Source organism: Pinus tabuliformis, chromosome 5_1 (assembly GCF_031772625.1).
Source record: "Pinus tabuliformis cultivar Carrire ecotype Pingquan chromosome 5_1, CPIR1, whole genome shotgun sequence".
Classification (NCBI taxonomy): Eukaryota; Viridiplantae; Streptophyta; class Pinopsida; order Pinales; family Pinaceae; genus Pinus; species Pinus tabuliformis.
Window position 1 is genome coordinate 120,358,114 of NC_142305.1, and position 22,208 is coordinate 120,380,321.

A 22,208-nucleotide genomic window follows, 5' to 3' on the forward strand; every position below is an offset into this window, starting at 1 on the left:
CCAAAATGACATCTAAAGGCAAGGGAATGTTTTCGAGGGTAAAGCACAACAATGATTTCGAGTTATACATAACTCTTGTCAAACTAGTAGTAGGGGATAATCATTATACATTTCCATTCTCTAATGTTTATTGATTAATCATCATTATTTAAAAAAAATTACGAGATTTGGAATTAGCTACACATGGTCCATAAGAGGGAAGGCTATTAATCCTAACATACGACTATGGGTAATTCCTTATGTACGAGGAAGATAAATCTCAGTTCAGATTTCTTTCCTAGAACAAAGGGGCATTGGGATTTCTTGAACTCTCTCTCTAAATTTGAGAGTTTTTCATACAAATACAAGTGTCATAATTTTAGAAGTGTCATATTTTTAGGGGATCTAGGTTATGAGGGGATTTTTGATGAGTTAGCATTCTTGGTTATGTGGTTCATTGTAAAAGAAAGAGGGAATTAGGCTTAGATATTTTGTGCCTTTTAGAAGAGGGGTAGATGCAGACTTCAAAAAAACCTATTAATTACATCTTTCATGATATAATATGATCATTTGCTTATTGTTCCTTGGGTTTATAATATTAATAATCCCTTTAGTTTATTAATCCTTTGACTCTGAAATATTAATTCTTAGGATTTATTAATTCAACCGTGTTTATTTTAGTATTTTTAATATTTATCTTAGGGTTTGTATACCTTGGGTTTATAATATTAGTCCATTTTGTTTAATATTATTCCCTTAGGTTCATAATCCCATGGGGTTGTAGTATTAACTCCTTCAGTTTATTGTTCTTTGGGTTTATAATATCAAGCGTCTGAGTTTATTATTCTCAAGTCAACCATGGTCTAGCATGGAATTATGATAATGATTGTCTTAACATGAAAATCAATGATGGTGAATCATGTTTATTTTTGTGTTTAAAATATTTATCTTAGGGTTTATATACATTGGGCTTATAATATTAGTCCCTTGGGTTTAATATTATTCCCTTCAATCCATAATCCCTTACGGTTATAGTATTAATCCGTTGGGTTTATTATTCCTTCGGATTTCTAATATCAATCCCTTGGGTTTATTATTCCTTTAGGTTTATAATATCAATCATGGTCAACCATTGTCAATCATAGCCAAACATGGTCAACGATGGTTGAATGTCACATTCTGACAAGGATTGTCTCACCATGAAAATAAACCATGTTTATTTTAGTGTTTGTAATATTTATATTTGGGTTTACCAATGTTGGGTTTATAATATTAGTCCCTTAGGTTTAATATTATTCCCCTGGGATCATAACCCCTATTTTAGTATTAATTCCTTGGGTTTATTATTCCTTTGGGTTTATAATATCAATCCCTTGGGTTTATTATCCCCTTAGATTTATAATATCAATGATGGTCAACCAATTTCAATCATAGCCAACTATGGTAAACCATGGTTGAATGTCTCATTGTGACAAAGATTGTCTCACCATGAAAATAAACCATGTTTATTTTAGTGTTTGTAATATTTATATTTGGGTTCACCAATGTTGGGTTTTTAGTATTAGTCCCTTGGGTTTAATATTATTCCTTTGGGTTCATAATCCCTTAGGTTTTAGTATTAATCCCTTAGGTTTATGTTTCCCTTGGGTTTATAATATCAACCCCTTGAGTTTATTATTAACTTGGGTTTATACTAGCACAACCACATTTACCAATGTGGTTGATATGCGCCGATAGACATATATGAAGCATATATACAACCACATTTTCCAATGTAGTTGATATACGTCGATAGGCTTATATCAACCACATTAATAATTATTATGTGATTATTAATAACTATATAAATAATAACAACCATATTAGAATTGTGATAAGTGAATTATTATGTATATTGTTTTAAAGATTAACTATGTATGATTATTGATAACTATATAAATAATAACAACTATACTCTTATATATTTATGATTATTATATATTAATATTATAATAATAACATTATCATAATAATATTAATATTAACCCTTGGGCTTTAGTATTAATCCACTGGGTTTATGTTTCCCTTGGGTTCATAATATCAATCCCTTGGGTTTATAATATCAATCATGGTTAACCATAACCAACCATGGTCAATTGTGGTCAATCATAGTCTGATCTCACATTATGAAACAAATTGTCTCCACTTAGGGTTTACATACCTTGGGATTATAATATTAGCCCATTGGGTTTAATATTATTCCCTTAGGTTCCTAATCCCACAAGGTTTTAATATTAATACCTTGGGTTTATTGTTCCTTTGGGTTTATAATATCAATCTCTTGGGTTTATTATTTTGCGGTCAACCATGGTACAACATGGAATTGTGATCAAGATTCTCTCAATATGAAAATAAACGATGGTTAATCATGTTTATTTTTGTGTTTATAATATTTATCTTATATTTTATATACGTTGGGTTTATAATATTAGTCCCTTGGGTTTAATATTATTCCCTTGGGTTCATAATCCCTCAGGGTTTTAGTATTAATCCATTGGGTTTATTATTCCTTTGGGTTTATAATATCAATCCCTCTGGGTTTATTATTCCCTTAGGTTTATAATATCAATCCTGGTCAACTGTTGTCAATCATAGCCAACCATGGTCAACCATGATTGAATGTCTCATTGTGACAAGAATTGTCTCACCATGAAAATAAACCATGCTTATTTTAGTGTTTGTAGTATTTATATTTGGGTTTACCAATGTTGGGTTTATGATATTAGGCCCTTGGGTTTAATATTATTTCTTTGGGTTCATAATCCCTTAGTGTTTTAGTATTTATCCCTTCGGTTTATTATTCCCTTGAGTTTATAATGTTAATCCCTTGGGTTTATTATTCCCTTAGGCTTATAATATCAATGATTGTCAATCATTGTCAATCATAGCCAACCATGGTTGAATGTCGCATTGTGACAAGGATTGTCTCAACATAAAAATAAACCATGTTTATTTTAATGTTTGTAATATTTATATTTGGGTTTACCAATGTTGGGTTTTTAATATTAGTCCCTTGGGTTTAATATTATTTCCTTGGGTTTATTATTAACTTGGGTTTAAAATATTAATCATGGTAAACCATAACTGACCATGGTCAATTGTGGTCAATCATGGTAAACCATAACCGCCATGGTTAACTGTGGTCAATCATGGTCCTATCTAACATTATGAAAAAAATTGTCTCCACTTAGGGTTTATATAAATTGGGTTCATAATATTACTCCCTTGGGTTTAATATTATTCCCTTAGGTTCATAATCCCTTGTGGTTTTAGTATTAATCCCTTGGGTTTATTGTTCCTTGGGTTTATAATATTAATAATTCCTTTATTTTATTAATCCTTTGACTCTAAAATATTAATTCTTAGGATTTATTAATTCAACCGTATTTATTTTAGTATTTTTAATATTTATCTTAGGGTTTGTATACCTTGGGTTTATAATATTAGTCCATTTTGTTTAATATTATTCCCTTAGATCCATAATCTAATTGGTGTTGTAGTATTAATTCATTCGGTTTATTGTTCTTTGGGTTTTTAATATCAAGCGCCAGGGTTTATTATTCTTAAGTCAACCATGGTCTAGCATGGAATTATGATAATGATTGTTTCAATATGAAAATCAATGATGGTGAATCATGTTTATTTTTGTGTTTAAAATATTTATCTTAGGGTTTATATACATTGGGCTTATAATATTAGTCCCTTGCGTTTAATATTATTCCCTTCGGTTCATAATCTCTTAGGGTTATAATATTAATCCGTTGGGTTTATTATTCCTTTGAATTTCTAACATCAATCCCTTGGGTATATTATTCCTTTAGTTTTATAATATCAATCATGGTCAACCATTGTCAATCATAGCCAAACATGGTCAACAATGGTTGAATGTCGCATTCTGACAAGGATTGTCTCACCATGAAAATAAACCATGTTTATTTTAGTGTTTGTAATATTTATATTTTGGTTTACCACTGTTGGGTTATAATATTAGTCCCTAAGGATTAATATTATTCCCTTGGATTCATAACCCTTATTTTAGTATTAATTCCTTGGGTTTATTATTCCTTTGGGTTTATAATATCAATCCCTCAGGTTTATTATTCCCTTAGGTTTATAATATCAATGATGGTCAACCATTTTCAATAATAGCCAACCATGGTAAACCATGTTTGAATGTCTCATTGTGACAAATATTGTCTCACCATGAAAATAAACCATGTTTATTTTAGTGTTTGTAATATTTATATTTGGGTTTACCAATGTTGGGTTTTTAGTATTAGTCCCTTGGGTTTAATATTATTCCTTTGGGTTCATAATCCCTTGGATTTTAGTATTAATCCCTTAGGTTTATAATATCAATCCCTTGAGTTTATTATTAACTTGGGTTTATACTAGCACAACCACATTTACCAATGTGGTTGATATACACCGATAGACGTATATGAAGCATATATACAACCACATTTTCCAATGTGGTTGACATACGTCGATAGGCTTATATCAACCACATTAATAATTATTATGTGATTATTAATAACTATATAAATAATAACAACTATATTAGAATTGTGATAAGTGAATTATTATGTATATTGTTTTAAAGATTAACTATGTATGATTATTGATAACTATATAAATAATAACAACTATACTCTTATATATTTATGATTATTATATATTAATATTATAATAATAACATTAATCATAATAATATTAATATTAACCCTTGGGTTTTAGTATTAATCCATTGGGTTTATGTTTCCCTTGGGTTCATAATATCAATCCCTTGGGTTTATAATATCAATCATGGTTAACCATAACCAACCATGGTCAATTGTGGTCAATCATGGTCCGATCTCACATTATGAAACAAATTGTCTCCATTGAGGGTTTACATACCTTGGGATTATAATATTAGCCCATTGGGTTTAATATTATTCCCTTAGGTTCATAATCCCTCGGGTTTTAGTATTAATGTCTTGGGTTTATTGTTCCTTTGGGTTTATAATATCAATCTCTTGGGTTTATTATTCTACTATCAACCATGCTCAACCATGGTCCAACATGGAATTGTGACCAAGATTGTCTCTATATCAAAATAAACGATGGTTGATCATGTTTATTTTTGTGTTTATAATATTTATCTTAGGTTTTATATACGTTGGGTTTATAATATTAGTCCCTTGGGTTTAATATTATTCCCTTGGGTTTATAATCCCTCAGGGTTCTAGTATTAATCCCTTAGGTTTATTATTCCTTTGGGTTTATAATATCAATCCCTTTGGGTTTATTATTCCTTAGGTTTATAATATCAATCATGGTCAACCATTTTCAATCATAGCCAACCATGGTCAACCATGGTTGAATATCCCATTGTGACAAGAATTGTCTCACCATGAAAATAAACCATGCTTATTTTAGTGTTTGTAGTATTTATACTTGGGTTTACCAATGTTGGGTTTATAATATTATGCCCTTGGGTTTAATATTATTCCTTTCGGTTCATACTCCTTAGGGTTTTAGTATTTATCCCTTCAGTTTATTATTCATTTGAGTTTATAATATTAATCCCTTAGGTTTCTTATTCCCTTAGGCTTATAATATCAATGATGGTCAATCATTGTCAATCATAGCCAACCATTGTTGAATGTCGCATTGTGACAAGGATTGTCTCAACATGAAAATAAACCATGTTTATATTAGTGTTTGTAATATTTATATTTGGGTTTACCAATGTTGGGTTTTTAATATTAGTCCCTTGTGTTTAATATTATTTCCTTGGGTTTATTAATAACTTGGGTTTAAAATATTTAACATGGTCAACCATAACTGACCATGTTTAACTCAATCATGGTCAACTATAACCGACCATGGTCAGCTGTGGTCAATCATGGTCCGATCTAACATTATGAAAAAAATTGTCTCCACTTAGGGTTTATATAAATTGGGTTCATAATATTACTCCCTTGGGTTTAATATTATTCCCTTAGGTTCATAATCCCTTGGGGTTTTAGTATTAATCCCTTGGGTTTATTGTTCCTTGGGTTTATAATATTAATAATCCCTTTAGTTTATTAATCCTTTGACTCTAAAATATTAATTATTAGGATTTATTAATTCAACCATGTTTATTTTAGTATTTTTAATATTTATCTTAGGGTTTGTATACCTTGGGTTTATAATATTAGTCCATTTTGTTTAATATTATTCCCTTAGGTTCATAATCCCATGGGGTTGTAGTATTAATTCCTTCAGTTTATTGTTTTTTGGGTTTATAATATCAAGTGCCTGGGTTTATTATTCTCAAGTCAACCATGGTATAACATGGAATTATGATAATGATTGTCTCAATATGAAAATCAATGATGGTGAATCATGTTTATTTTTGTCTTTAAAATATTTATCTTAGGTTTTATATACATTGGGCTTATAATATTAGTCCCTTGGGTTTAATATTATTCCCTTCGGTTCATAATCCCTTAAGGTTATAATATTAATCCGTCGGGTTTATTATTCCTTTGGATTTCTAATATCAATCCCTTGGGTTTATTATTCCTTTAGGTTTATAATATCAATCATGGTCAACCATTGTCAATCATAACCAAACATGGTCAATGATGGTTGAATGTCGCATTCTGATAAGGATTGTCTCACCATGAAAATAAACCATGTTTATTTTAGTGTTTGTAATATTTATATTTGGGTTTACCAATGTTGGGTTTATAATATTAGTCCCTTAGGTATAATATTATTCCCTTGGGTTCATAATCTCTATTTTAGTATTAATCCCTTGGGTTTATTATTCCTTTGGGTTTATAATACCAATCCCTTGGGTTTATTATCCCCTTAGGTTTATAATATCAATGATGGTCAACCATTGTCAATCATAGCCAACTATGGTAAACCATGGTTGAATGTCTCATTGTGACAAAGATTGTCTCACCATGAAAATAAACCATGTTTATTTTAGTGTTTGTAATATTTATATTTGGGTTTACCAATGTTTGGTTTTTAGTATTATCCCTTGGGTTTAATATTATTCCTTTGGGTTCATAATCCCTTGGGTTTTAGTATTAATCCCCTGGGTTTATGTTTCCCTTGGGTTTATAATATCAATCCCTTGAGTTTATTATTAACTTGTGTTTATACTAGCACAACCACATTTACCAATGTAGTTGATATACGCCGATAGACGTATATGAAGCATATATACAACCACATTTTCCAATGTGGTTTATATACGTTGATAGGCTTATATCAACCACATTAATAATTATTATGTGATTATTAATAACTATATAAATAATAACAACTATACTCTTATATATTTATGCTTAATATATATTAATATTATAATAATAACATTAATCATAATAACATTAATATTAACCCTTGGGTTTTAGTATTAATCCATTGGGTTTATGTTTCCCTTGGGTTCATAATATCAATCATGGTTAACCATAACCAACCATGGTCAATTGTGGTCAATTATGGTCTGATCTCACATTATGAAACAAATTTTCTCCATTTAAGGTTTACATACCTTGGGATTATAATATTAGCCCATTGGGTCTAATATGATTCCCTTAGGTTCATAATCCCTTGGGGTTTTAGTATTAATACCTTGGATTTATTGTTCCTTTGGGTTTATAATATCAATCTTTTAGGTTTATTATTCTGCGGTCAACCATGGTCCAACATGGAATTGTGATCAGGATTGTCTCAATATGAAAATAAATGATGGTTAATCATGTTATTTTTGTGTTTATAATATTTATCTTAGGTTTTATATATGTTGGGTTTATAATATTAGTCCCTTAAGTTTAATATTATTCCCTTGGGTTCATAATCCCTCAAGGTTTTAGTATTAATCCCTTGGGTTTATTATTCCTTTGGGTTTATAATATCAATCCCTTTGGGTTTATTATTCCCTTAGGTTTATAATATTAATGATGGTTAACTATTTTAAATCATAGTCAACCATGGTCAGCCATGGTTGAATTTCACATTGTGACAAAGATTCTCTCACCATGAAAATAATGCATGTTGATTTTAGTGTTTCTAATATTTATATTATGGTTTACTAATGTTGGGTTTATAATATTAGTCTCTTGGGTTTAATATTATTTCCTTTATTTGATAATCCCTTGGAGTTTTAGTATTAATCATTTGGGTTTATTATTAACTTGTGTTCATAATATCAATCATGGTCAGCTTTATCAATCTCTTATATTTGTAATATTGATCCCTTGCGCTTCTTGATCCCTTAGGTTCTTAATATTTATCCCTTGGGTTCACTAATTCTTTAGGTTTATAATATTAAACGGTTCGGTTTATTAGTTCCTTGGGTTTATAATATTAATAATCCCTTTGGTTTATTATCCCTTAGAGTTTAAAATATTAATTCTTAAGCTTTATTAATTCAACCATGTTTGTTTTGGTATTTTTAATATTTATCTTAGGGTTTGTATCCCTTGGGTTTATAATATTATTCCCTCTGGCTCATAATCCCTTGGGGTTTTAGTATTAATCCCTTAGCTAATAATAATAATAATAATAATAATAATAAATATATTATATTATTATAATAATAAAATATATTTATTATTATTATTATTATTATTATAATAACAATTATTATAAGGTCGTGGAGGCGGCGTAGTGGTAAAGTCGGCCTCGTCATGACGGACCGGTCTTGTGTTCGATCCCGAACAAGGTCGTAGCTCGTCGTGCGAGTAGTTAGTCTAAACCGGGCCAAGCCCACTACCTTTTAAGGTCGTGGAGGCGGCGTAGTGGTAAAGTCGGCCTCGTCATGACGGACCGGTCTTGTGTTCGATCCCGAGCAAGGTCGTAGCTCGTCGTGCGAGTAGTTAGTCTAAACCGGGCCAAGCCCACTACCTTTTAAGGTCGTGGAGGCGGCGTAGTGGTAAAGTCGGCCTCGTCATGACGGACCGGTCTTGTGTTCGATCCCGAGCAAGGTCGTAGCTCGTCGTGCGAGTAGTTAGTCTAAACCGGGCCAAGCCCACTACCTTTTTAAGGTCGTGGAGGCGGCGTAGTGGTAAAGTCGGCCTCGTCATGACGGACCGGTCTTGTGTTCGATCCCGAACAAGGTCGTAGCTCGTCGTGCGAGTAGTTAGTCTAAACCGGGCCAAGCCCACTACCTTTTAAGGTCGTGGAGGCGGCGTAGTGGTAAAGTCGGCCTCGTCATGACGGACCGGTCTTGTGTTCGATCCCGAACAAGGTCGTAGCTCGTCGTGCGAGTAGTTAGTCTAAACCGGGCCAAGCCCACTACCTATACCCCGGATGCGGGTGTCTAATCCGAACAGCCGGAGGGTACAGCTAGCACGAGGAGGCCACATGGCCATCGCTAGCTGCCACGAGTCAACCGAACGCGGGAGGAGGTCTGGCAGGTTGGCGAGTTTAATACTGAAGCCTTCACGTCGGAGTTCATTCGCATTAATGCGAGTAGGCGGTGACTGTAAGGAGCATTCATGGCGCTCGGGGTTCAAGAGCGAGCCATGGAACTTAAGGAGGCGGACTGGTATGGGGAGCGACATTCGCAGCAAGCGAAGTGTAGGAACACTCTCTGGCCTCTGGCGATTTTGGAGTTTAGGAATTGGCTTGGGGCTGCGGAAACTCTGGTTTTCTACATCCTCATGGCCAGAACCAGAGAGAGGCAACCATGCCGCAGAGGAAGGGGTCGTGGAGCACCAGGTCGCCCTCCTGCAGCTACAGAAGCGCATCACCACTGTTGTTGTCAATACTGTTTCCGCAGAGCCGGAATTCCCCATCTGCAGGCATTTTTGTTCCTGGACTCTGATGCCCCGCCTGAGCAATTACCAAGGCCGCTGGTGCTTCCGGCTTATGGCTCAGCCATCTTCAGGCTGGGCAATCTCAATGTCCACATTTCAATTCTCTTTATTAGCAGAGCAGAAGAGGAACACGATGACAGCAGAGTTCCTACTTCTGCAAATATGGAGAATTTGGCAGGGGAACAACCGGGGGAAGCAAAGGTAAAGGAGCCAATTCAAGCAAAAGCACAGGATGCGTCGACGTCTAAAGCTGGAGAGGACTCGGAAGAGGAGCTGGTGGGCTGGGGATACCCGATTGTGGAGATGGAGCCGGAAGAAACGGAACCAGCAGACTAATTTCTCCAGTCATTCACATGCCAGGTTCATTTTGATGATTTTGGGTCTCGGTCATATGGTCATGTCCTATAATTCTCTATCTGGTTCGAGTCTTGAGCGTGGGTCTAGTAATCTTTATACAGGTCATGCTCTGTTTGTTACTAAGTTTTTCAGTTGTGTCTGGGAGTTCGCCAATTCTCAATGTCACCCCTGCGTGGGTGTTCTGCATCAGTCTCGGCCCCTGCGTGGGTGTTCTGCTTCAGTCTCGGCCCCTGCGTGGGCACTGTCAAAGTTAAACCCTGTTTTTGAGGTAGTTTTGGGGCAGCAAATGCTCAGAGCATGAATTTCTCAGCTGCTTACCACAGAGCCATAGTTGGCCATGGAAAACTTGTTTCTCTGCTTGTAATTTATTCATGTATATAATATAATACCCTAGAGTAGTTTTATGGAGAAAAAAAAAAAAAAATAACAATTATTATATTATTTTTATAATAATGATAATATAATATTATTATTAGTTATTAATATTATTAATGAATAGCACTAATATTATTATGATTAATATTAGTGTTATAATGTTTTTTTGGGACAATAACGGTTAGATTTATTTGGGCGGTAAACCAGCTACCGCGTGCTATTACAGTTCTGGAGATTCAAAGACAGAGAACTGGAGAGTTCTTGATGATGCAGAGGATGATCGCTTCTAAACCGGAGATTTGCTGGTTCAACCAGTGTTTTGAAACGGAGAAGAAAGCTGCGTCGACTTTGACATAAGGTCGCTTAGTATTGGCTGTAGAACACACAATGCCATCAGACTTCAAACGTAGCTTGAGCTTGCTGTGCCACAGGCCATTGCTGCTAATGATCTTCCTGCGGATCTTAAAATGCTGAACCAAAAGGCGTCGTTGGCATAGGGACCTGAATGACCGCGATTTGGGGAGAATGCTTCATCAGCTGGAAGCCCCAATGCAAGATTTGGGTAGAATCGCTATTGCTGCTTTCCGGAAGAGATAATCTCTGTTTATGCTGAACCAAACCTTCAGGGAAGAAAGCGTGGAGAAGATCTAACTGAAATTGGGATGCGCCCTTGAGGTTCCTTAGAGGGCTTTTGTGAAGCAGGAAGAAACATAAAACATAGGTCAATGAATGGAGACTGAAATCAGGCTTGGATTGTCGGATTACTTGAACAGAGGTCCCGAGGAAGAGGGGGGAAAAGGAAGCCCTTGGTTCAAGGAGGATAGGAGGATCGAACAGCAGGAATTTTAGGGAATGAAACAGGAAGATTCTGTTGAGTTAACCACCAAGGATCTTCGAGAACATAGGGCACCAAGATTGGCCTTTGTATCAGCTTGGGAATTGAGATTTCTCAGGATATGGAAGAAGGATATTTTATTGAATTTGGGCAGCAGTAGTCTGATTTTCCTGATGATGGTGGCTAACTGAACCTGGTGGGAGGTCTTAGGGCGAAGCATGGCCTGGATGATAAGTCTTGAATCTCCAAAGACTGAGAGAGAAAGTATATTTCTTTTAATCGCCAGTGTCAGCCCCTGCCATAATGCTAGAGCCTCCGCTCTGTTGTTGGTTTCAGTTCCCAGACCCCAGTGAAATCTCAGTTCCGGAAAACCTCCAGGACTAATTAGAACTCCACCACTGCCGGCAACCCCTGGGTTTCCTTTAGAGGCCCCATCGAAGAATAAACAGTGATCTTCCAGGGCCGATCTCCACTTGATGAACTCTTGTTCTTCCAGCCTAATCTCCCAATCGGCATGAACGGAAACAGGGTGAAAGGGCCTTTCCTTCAGATTTGGAACCAATTCTTTGAACCATTTCTCCTCTTCTTTGAGCAGACTCATTTCATTCCTTGATGAATTATTGGCTTCCATTGCCTCGCCCAGCAAAGCTTTTACTTTTGAGATAACTCTTATTGCAGTGCAACTTTCTTCACGAAAAATTCTGTTGTTCCTTTCCAACCATAGTTTCCAGCAAATAAATTTAGGGATCCACATCCAGCTGGTTTTAAGAAGACTTTTATTTTTAAGGCAGAAGGGGGATAAGCTAGCCCAAGTTCTGAACAGGGCAGGAATATTATCTGGAAGATCAAGGTTAGTTGGCTCTAACAGCAGAACTCCCCTCCAGACTTCTTGAGCGAAAGGGCAAAGCAGCAACAGATGACTGATAGTTTCTTCATCAGACCAACAGAGTGGACATCTGGAGGGTCCTTCCATCCCTCTTCTTCTCAAATTATCTCTGGTAAGAATGCTTTGGTGGGCAGCGGTCCAACAGAAAAAGTCGATTTTTGGGAGAGCTGGGGAATCCCAAATAAATTTCCATTGGGCTGGATTTGGAGGAGCATGTGGGACAGCCATAGTTCTTTGATAACCTTCAGAAACAGTATAATGGCCAGAGATGGATCCCCAGCCTCTTTTGTCTTTAGCAGTGGCCTTTGAAGGAGATTTACCTTGGAGTATATCTAGAGGTAAAGAAGCTTCCCCCTGCAGCATTATGGGGACCTCCCCCAGATTCCAACCATCCCAAGTTCTATCAGGAGCTTCCTTCCAATTCGAAATATCCCACAATGTGTGCAGATTGCAAGACTGAAGCCAATATTTGATGTTTGCAAGACCTTCCACATGAATCAATGGCTGGTCACCCAAGATCGAATCATCCCAGATTTTGATTTTCCTTCCATTACCAGGGATCCAATAAAGGTGTTGGCTGAATTGCTCCCTAGCAGCATTGCAAAGATTGAATATTGGTGAACCTTTTAGAATTCTTGGAGGCTTATCCAGGCATCTCAAGCGCTGCCCTTGGAAGTTTTTTTTCCAAATAACTCTTTTACTCCAGCTAGTGTTTCCAGAGACTAAATTCCACAGAATCTTGGAGCCCAAGGCAAGATTTTGGGCAGCCAAGTTGCGCAGATGAAGGCCTCCTTCCAGAAATGGACGCTTGAGAGTTTCCCAGCTCACTAAATGGATCCTTCTATCATTGTTATTCCCACCTTCCCACAGAAATCTTCTCAACAGACTATCTAGCTTACTGAGAAAGGTTTTTGGGGCTAAGAGAATAGAGTTTTGGAATAGAGGCATACTTATTAGGACCGATTTCAAAAGGATGATTTTCCCTGCATTGTTCAGCCAAGAGGCACCCCAAGCTTGGATTCTATTCTTTATCTTATCAAGCAGAGGTAACCAGTGAGCAACTTTAGGCTTAGATTTGAAGATTGGAATCACGAGGTATTTAAATGACTCCCAGTTTCGAATTCCATCCATTTCTAAAAGTCTTGCTATGTCAGACAGCTCTTTGGGCGAACAGTTCCAGCCATAGATAGAGCATTTTCGATAATTGATTTTGCTGCCTGAGATCAACCTGTAAATGTCCAGTTCCCTCTTGAAGTGTCTGGCAGAGATCATGCTGGCTCCTCCAAGCAGCAAAGTGTCATCGGCGAATTGGGCATGATTAATGTCTTTCACCTTGTGAGTAGTTCTGAGGCCAGGCAGAGTTTGATTTTGCTGGTTATGATCTAATTGGAAACTAAGCACCGAGGCCTGGACAACATATAGGAGCGGAGACAAAGGGCATCCCTATCTCAGGCCCCTGGAAGCTTGGAAGAAGTCAGTAGAACGGCCGTTGACCAAAGGCGCAATCCAAGGCGAGGCAATACAGGCTTTCACCCAGTTTATGAAGTTTGTTGAGAAGCCTAGTTTCTTCATCACAGCAAACAGAAATTCATGTCTCACCCTATCGAATGCATTAGCCAAGTCGAGCTTAATCACCATACCTTTCTCCTTTCTTTGGCAACTAGAGTGAACTGCTTCTTGGACCAGCACAATGTTATCCAAGATCTTTCTTCCTTTTATGAAACCGCCTTGATTTTCAGGGATGATGTCTGGCAAAATGTTTTTCAGCCTGTTGGCTATTATTTTGGACACCAACTTATAACTGGAATTGCACAAGGATATTGGCCTAAATCTACTGAAATCAGTGGCGCCTTTCTCTTTTGGGATCAAGGCGAGAAAGGCTGAGTTGATGCCACCGCCTATCTTTACACAATTCTGGGATTTTCTGACCATCCTCAATAGATCTTTTTTAATTGTTGACCAGCAAGTCAAGAGGAACCTGACAGAGAACCCATCTGGGCCTGGGGCTTTATCAGGTTCCATGTTGTTCAGCGCCTCCTCAAGCTCTTCCATACTAATCGGAGCTGTCAGCATGGCGTTGTCCAAATCCTTGACACATTTGGGGATTAAATCGATCGGATAGGAATGGGGATCAATAGCTGGTTCTTCAGGAGCCGAATAAAGATATTGATAGTAGGAATATGCAGCTCGCTTGATGCCTTCGAAATCCTTAATCACAGTATTTTGGTAATGAATCTCTGAGACTGATTTGAAGTTCTTTCGGGCTTCCGCTTGCTTATGAAAGAAGCTGGTGTTCTTATCTCCGGATTTCAACCAAAGGTTCCTAGACTTCTGTCTCCAAAATTCTTCCTCCTCCCTGCTAGATCTATGAACCTCTTTTTGGAGCTCGACTTCTTTAAGTAGCAGACTTTGAGAAACAGGACTGTGCTCCATATCTAGCTGATGAGCAACAAGCCTATTTAGATTTTCTTGTCTTTTGGCTGTGGGGGATTGCAGTCTTTTAGCCCAATCTTTAAGATTTCTTTTTAGAACCCTGATTTTCTCTTCCCAGACAAAGAAAGGAGAACCATGGACGGGCCTATTCCAAGAGTCGGAGACCACCTCTTGAAAGCCTTCTTGCTGGATCCACAGAGGGCTGAACCGAAATGGGATGGGGCCAAGATTGCAATCTAGGGAAAGCTCGAGAAGAATGGGCTTATGATCAGAGGTGAGATTTGGGAGAATTTTAGAGGATGCCATAAGACCGCAGGTTAGGAAAGAAGAGTGAACAAGGAATCTATCCAACCGGGCAGCAATGTGATTGGGGGCTATTCTTTTATTGGACCAAGTGAATTTACCTGAAAAAGGTTTAATATCCTCCAGGTCCCAGCCCAGCATTATGTCTTCAACCCATTCTCTGGCAGGATCCCTGACAATGGAACCTCCCTTTTTCTCATCAAGAGCAAGGGTGACATTCAGGTCCCCTGCAATGATGATATTCTCGGGATTTTGCTCTAAAAGAAATGAATGAAGCGAATTCCAGCAGATTTTTTTCTCGCTTGGCAAAACAAGAGCATAAACATTAAACATACTTACTTGCTGGCCTGAATCCTTGTGAAGTAGCTGAGTGAAGAGCCAGTGAGGGCTGCTTTTTTCTTGAATAAATTCATAAATGGCACTGTTCTAGAAGGTGGCTATTCCACTAGAGGTGCCTCTTGCACTAACCACTCTTCCATGGCCTTTTTTTCCAAAAAACTTTACTAGATTGGAGGAGAGAAAGATCCTCCAGCTTTGTCTCCTGGATGAGGAGGATTTCAGGCAAATATATTCTCACTAGATCTTTCAGGGCTTCCTCTTTCAGCCTGCTACCTAAACCTCTGCAATTCCAGGAGACGTATTTCATTATTTACTTTTTTGGGGAGATGAGGCTCCTATTGAAGCCTTGTTACTCTTGCGCCCAGATCTGGTGTTTATCATTGATTTGAGAGTTTTTTGGGAGCCTTGGAGGACATCTTTGTAAGTTTCTTCCTCTCTCTGTTTCTTCTTGGATTTCCGCCCTCTAGTCGTCTTGATTGGAGTGACTAACGAGTTGTCAGTTTCAGAATCTCTCTCTTCTGATTCTCCCTCAGAGTCTGAGGCTAGACTAATGTGTTCTTCATTGCCTTCATTGCCCCTCTGACACTCCTCGGGTGAGGGGACTGATGGTTCTGCTTCATTTACATTCCCTTGTTTCTCCTTATTTTCGGTTTCCTCTTGGGTCTCCTTATCGTCCACCTTTTCTCCAGAGGGGGATCCATCTTTAGAAGCAGCAACGGATTTTGGATTGAAGTGAGGCTTCCCCGATGGAGCGGAGATGTTCTGTCCCGGAGGCTTTGGAACAGCCTTTCCCTTTCTGATTTCTTTCCATCCTTCTTCTTCAACTGTGTTCCCTGTTGGAGCTTTTGGGCAGTTTCTCTGGAAGTGTCCATGCTCATGACAGGTTCGGCATTTGAAAGGCAGCTGCTCGTAGTCCAACTTCTGGAAGTGCTGCCATTCTCCAACTTTGAGTTTGATCGCTTCTGGTAGTCCGGCTTCCAAGTCGACTTCCACGCAGATTCTAGCACATGTATATTGGCCCTTGTGATCAGCTTTGTCAATGAATCGACCCAACCCATTACCAATCTTCTGCAGAGATTGGTAGCTCCAACAGTGAAGAGGGAGATTGGGTAAACGAACCCAGACCGGCGCCTCCTTGGGGACATCGACGGATGGGTCAAAATCAGGACTCCATTTGTTGAGATACAGTCCCTGATTTCCCATAAAATACGGCCCGTTTCTGAATACCAGGTCGCGGTCTTCTTTGGTGGTAAATTCAAAGATGAAATAACCTCGTCCAACAGCATAACAAATTACATTGTTTTCCAGCTGCGGTCTCCAGTTTCGCTGAATCCAATCGTCCGTGGTTTTAGTGGACGGCCATCGGCCCATAAACTGCCCTACCAGGCCTCTGTCAGACAGCGCAAGAGCTATTTTAATAGGTTGTTCCTCTGGAAGTGCTATCTCTGGTATTTCGTCGAGCTTTTTTATGAATTTCGGCACCTCAATGTGCTGTTGCTTCTTCCCTTTATGCGTTAACAGCCTTCTGAATGCCTCTGCGGTGGATAATGGCGGGGAGGGAGCGGACTCCCCACCCCCAGGGCCGCTCATGGCTGCGTCCAAGATCTTTGGCGGCGGCGGACCTTCTCTCGGCTCCGCGGTTCAGAGCAGCGCGCGCGAATTGATGGTAAAGATACAAAGTGCAATGTTAATATTGAGTATATTAGTGTTATAATGTTAATATAATAATCATAAATAATTAATCTTTAAAACAATATACATAATATTTCACTTATCACAATTCTAATTATTATTGGACCATAGTTATTATTATGAGTTAATATTATTATTATAATAATCATATAAAAATATAGCTGTTATTATTTATATAATTATTAATAATTACATAATAATTATTAATGTGGTTGATATAAGCCTATCTGCCTATATTAACCACATTGGAAAATGTGGTTGTATATATAATTCATATACGCCTATCGGTGTATATCAACCACATTGATAAATATGATTGTGCTAGTTTAGTGAGAGTATAACTTTAATGGTTTCTTATCTAAAAAGTTTAAATTTCGTGGCACGACGAATTTACAGCAACCTTGGAATACCAAATTTATTGGTGTTGGATTGTCCCATATTTTATTGGGATCGGATAATATAGATTAATTGATTGTTATTTTGTGATTTATTAAGGATTTTAAAAAAGAAATGATAATAGTTTGGAAATTTAATATATGTAAGTTTTGGTATAACTAAAAATCTCAATATAGTATTGGAGTTTTATCTTTAGTTTAATTTCCCCATTTATTTTTGAAAAAAATGTTAAATTTTCACTCATATAATTAGAAATCAATATTCACCCTAAACTACTAAAAAAAATAATTTACAAATTTACAACTATCTAATGATTTTAAACCTAAACAATTCAATATATATTTTAAAAATATATATCATTGAATTTAAATATTATATAGTAATATATATTCAACTATTTATATTTCAATACATATACTATTTAATACATTATAACAAAATATATATTACTTATCTATTAGGTAAAAAAATTGCAAGTGATGAACAATTTAAAATATTTTTTTTTAAATAAAATAATTATTTTTTTATTTAAAATATACAAATAAATTATAAACTTATCTAAATTTCATAACTAAACATATTATTTCAAAAAAAATTTCTTTTATTTTTTGAAGTTTTTGGAGTAGGTTTTTCAGTCTAATTTCTCTAAAATCTAGCAAGAATTTATTGAAATCACAAGTTTGATGGGTAATTATGTGCAATAGAAGTGTCTTAAGGATTTTCTAGAGTACTGAATCCATATGTACAGTGAAAAAACTAGTTTAAATAACACAAATCAAGATTTCACCTCAAATTTTTCCACTAAATTCCAACATCCTACACCGAAAAATCTAAAAAATCAAATTAAAAACAACTCTAAAACACCCTCGACAAAAAACAAAACTCAAAAGAATTTAGAATACAGTAGCGAATCGTCGTGAGGAGGGGTGGTGGACTTCTCCTCCAAATACTAACGGTGATTTTCGATTTACATGCCTCTCTTTAAAATTTGTTCCTCGTCTTACGTGCATGGCATTTGGCATGAAACCTAATCCTTTTCGGGGGTTAAAACTTCAAATCGCAATATTTTTAAAATTTCTTAAATTTAACATTAATGCGTTGGACACGGACTATTAATTTCTCCCGGTAAAGTCATCTTCCAATAAAAACATATAACTTAATTTCGTTACTGAACTTATGCTCTGAAAAATAATAAAGTCCATTTTTGAAAATTGTAGGTCACTCAAAATGCTGATTCCGTTTACACCATGATTTAAATACTCACACAATCAAATTTCTTAAAAAAAAAAGTTCTCACCAAAATATTCCCCATCAAAACAAAGTTGTGCCCTCGTTAAACAACACCGCAATTTAAGATCAGGTAAGCAAATTTATTATTGATTTTCGTTTCCATTATGCTCGTGCAGCAATGGATTTTGGAAACAAGGCTGTCCCTAGAATTTTGGTGTGCACATTATTAAATGTTTTTTGCATTATCAATTTTTTCACATTATGTTTATGCTGGGATAGGTATAAATATTTGTTAAATTTTAATTTTTTTTAAGAATGTTTCAGGCTAAATAATATATTAAATTTTATTTTAGTTTTAAGTTTGAAAGTATATAATGGATAATTATTATATTATTATATAATGTATATGTTAATTATGATTATATAAAAATAAATAAATAAATATATATATTTTAAATATTATATGTTAAATAATTTTTTAAATTTTATTTTAAATTTTAAAGTACTCAATGAATAATTATTATATAATGTATATGTTAGATTATGGTTACATAACATTGTTATAATTTGATATTGTTATATTGTGATATTTATTAGGGTTTTTATTAGATTTTATGTGTTTTAAAGATTATGTCATTTTAATATATGTTGAATTGTAATGTTTCTCAATATTTATATCATATTGTAATGTTCATTAAAGGTTAGTTACTTGTGACATTCTTTAAGGGTTATGTTTCAATCTGATCTACAAAAATGGTTATGATGCATTGTGATTCATTCTAGTCAACTTGTATCGAATTGGTATGGTCTTTAATGGTTTTGCCACATTGTGATGTTCATTTTAGTGAACTTATGTTGAGTTGCAATGTTTTTGAAGGTTTTATTGCGATGTTATATTCATAAAAGCATATGTTGGATTGCAATGCTCCTCAATGGTTATCTAGCATTGCAACATTCTTCTGGGTTGACTTATGTCAAATTGCTATATAATACATAGATGGTTATGATAGATTGTGATATTCATCAATGATTATTTCCCATTATGATGTTTGTCATGGTTAACTTATCTTGACTATGGTTGGGTTTAGTTTACTATGATGGACCATGGTTGGCTATGGTAGATCATAGTTGACTTGGGCTGAATATGACTAACTTTTGTAGACCATGGATGTGCATGGGTCACTATGGTTGACTATGTTGACTATCTTTTATCTTGGGTGCCCATGGTAAACTATTATTATGTTGATTATATCAATTTAGGTTGAAAGATTATATTTCTCAATAATTATGTTACAAGGTAATGTTTCTAAAAAATAAATCATAGTTGTGCATGATAATGTTTCTAAAAAATAAATCATAGTTGTGCATGATAGAATAAGATAGAATTAAATTGTGATATTCCTAAATAATTTTATATTTATATTGTAAATATAATATTTATATAAAAACTAAATTATATTATATATTATACATATTAATATCTTTTAATATATTCAACAAAATTCCCTAACAATTAATATCATGACCAGAAAAAATACCATAAATTACACCAATATTTACTTCGCTCCTCAAAATCTTTTACTCAGTTCATATATACCAAAGGTGAAGTATTATAAGCACAATTATTTTCCATGGATGAGAAACACCACCTATAAATAGTGATCCCCACACCCGTAGTTTCTTAAAAAAAAGTTGCATAATATATGAATATGAATGATATCACCACCAATGAATATGCTGAACGGTGAGAAATTGCATCATAAAGAAGCCAGAGACCCTTTCATTCGTTGTTGTTTGACGAGGTTACCATTTGGCCAGGACTGTAAATATTTAGTTGATATTTTGTGAAAAAATCTTCAAATTTCTTTTATCGTGAAAGTATTTAAATGATACTTTTAGCCGAAATATTTCTCTCATATATATATATGAAATCTTGAAACTTAACAGTTACAATTAAAATTTTCATAAAATTATTCTAGAATTTTATATATATAGATAGATATATATCAAATCTACTAGAATTTCTATTAGTTTCGAAGAAAATTTTGGCACGTTTAAACTACGCTGTTTCGTTTTGCCCCAGCAGTCTTGGAAATCGGAATCGGAACCTGCATTTAATGGAAAAACGCATGGTAACAACGTGGTTTAAAATATTATTATGCATGGAAAAGTCTACGGAATTTGATCCTATATTTGCTTAAACATTCTGCCTTCCACATGATTGATTAAATACTGATCATCTTGGCACCGATGTAATACTTTATAAGTGAAACCGCAGCTGTCTTGTGTGATATAAAGCATTTCATTTTAAAATACTAGGGTTTTTTTTGGTATATTAGTAGTTAGCTTTTGGCTTAATTTTTTAGCCAAGAGTTTGTGGAAAAGTTTAGAAGGTTTATTGTGAAGTTTCACTACGGAAAAAACTTCTTACTTATAAACTATCTTTAACCTCTTAAATATATATATATATATATTTTATATATAAACTTTTATTTTAAATTTTTATTAATATTTAAATAAATAAATTTAATAACCACTGTAGTTGGTTCACACCGTCAAAAAATCTATATAGCTGTTTAGCATTCTACGACACCAGTCAAAATCCATATAGCTCTTTAATTTGCTTTGGCTCTATGTTACCTAACAGATCAAGTAAAACATCAAATCATGAACCTTTATTTGAGATTTTGTTTTTAGTGTTTTCTGTTTTCTTCTAGCGTTTATACTGCTGCCTTCACACCACTGTAATTGTTAACCACAGGATCTTGTTTTCTTTTAATCCAGCTTGCTGTTCTCTATCAGAGGTTGATTGACACGTGCAAACTTGCAAATGGGTTGGGATGCACGTTGTTGTTGCAAAATTCATATTATTAAATTTAAATATTATACGTTATTTTTTTATATATAAAATTAATTTTTATTGTAATATAATAAAATAGGATATTAGGGTTTAGAATATGTTCTAAAATTGTTTTTTTTTTCTTTTGATATAAGTAAAAAGTCTAAAGACCCATGACCCATACATATATGGATTATTTTTGGAATATTTTAGGGGTGTGGTTTTCCTTGAATAAGGGTGATGAGTCATTATGCATTAGCCATTAGTAGCTAGAGATGGTTGTCCTCACTGCTGGTTTGACAACTGAGTTAGATAGGTTATGGACCACCAACAGATTATTTCATAGGGCATGGTATGAGTCAGCGTGACTTGGTTTCCCTTGAATAAGGGAGATGAGTCAGCATGCAGTTAGCATCTAGAGATTGTTGTCATCAATACTCTTTTGACAACTGAATTATGATAGGTTTTCCCACCATATAAAATACAAAATAAGATATTATTTAAATATTAAATAAATTATAAAAATAATTAAACATTACTAGCAAAAACTTTCAAAAATAAAATGGTCCTTTAAAAAAAAACCATTACTAAAAAACACAAAACAAATGTGCTTTCCCATCCAATATGAGAGTGACTATATACCTTAATTAATTATGTATTTTAACATTTTTATATTTTATTTTTTCTTTGAAA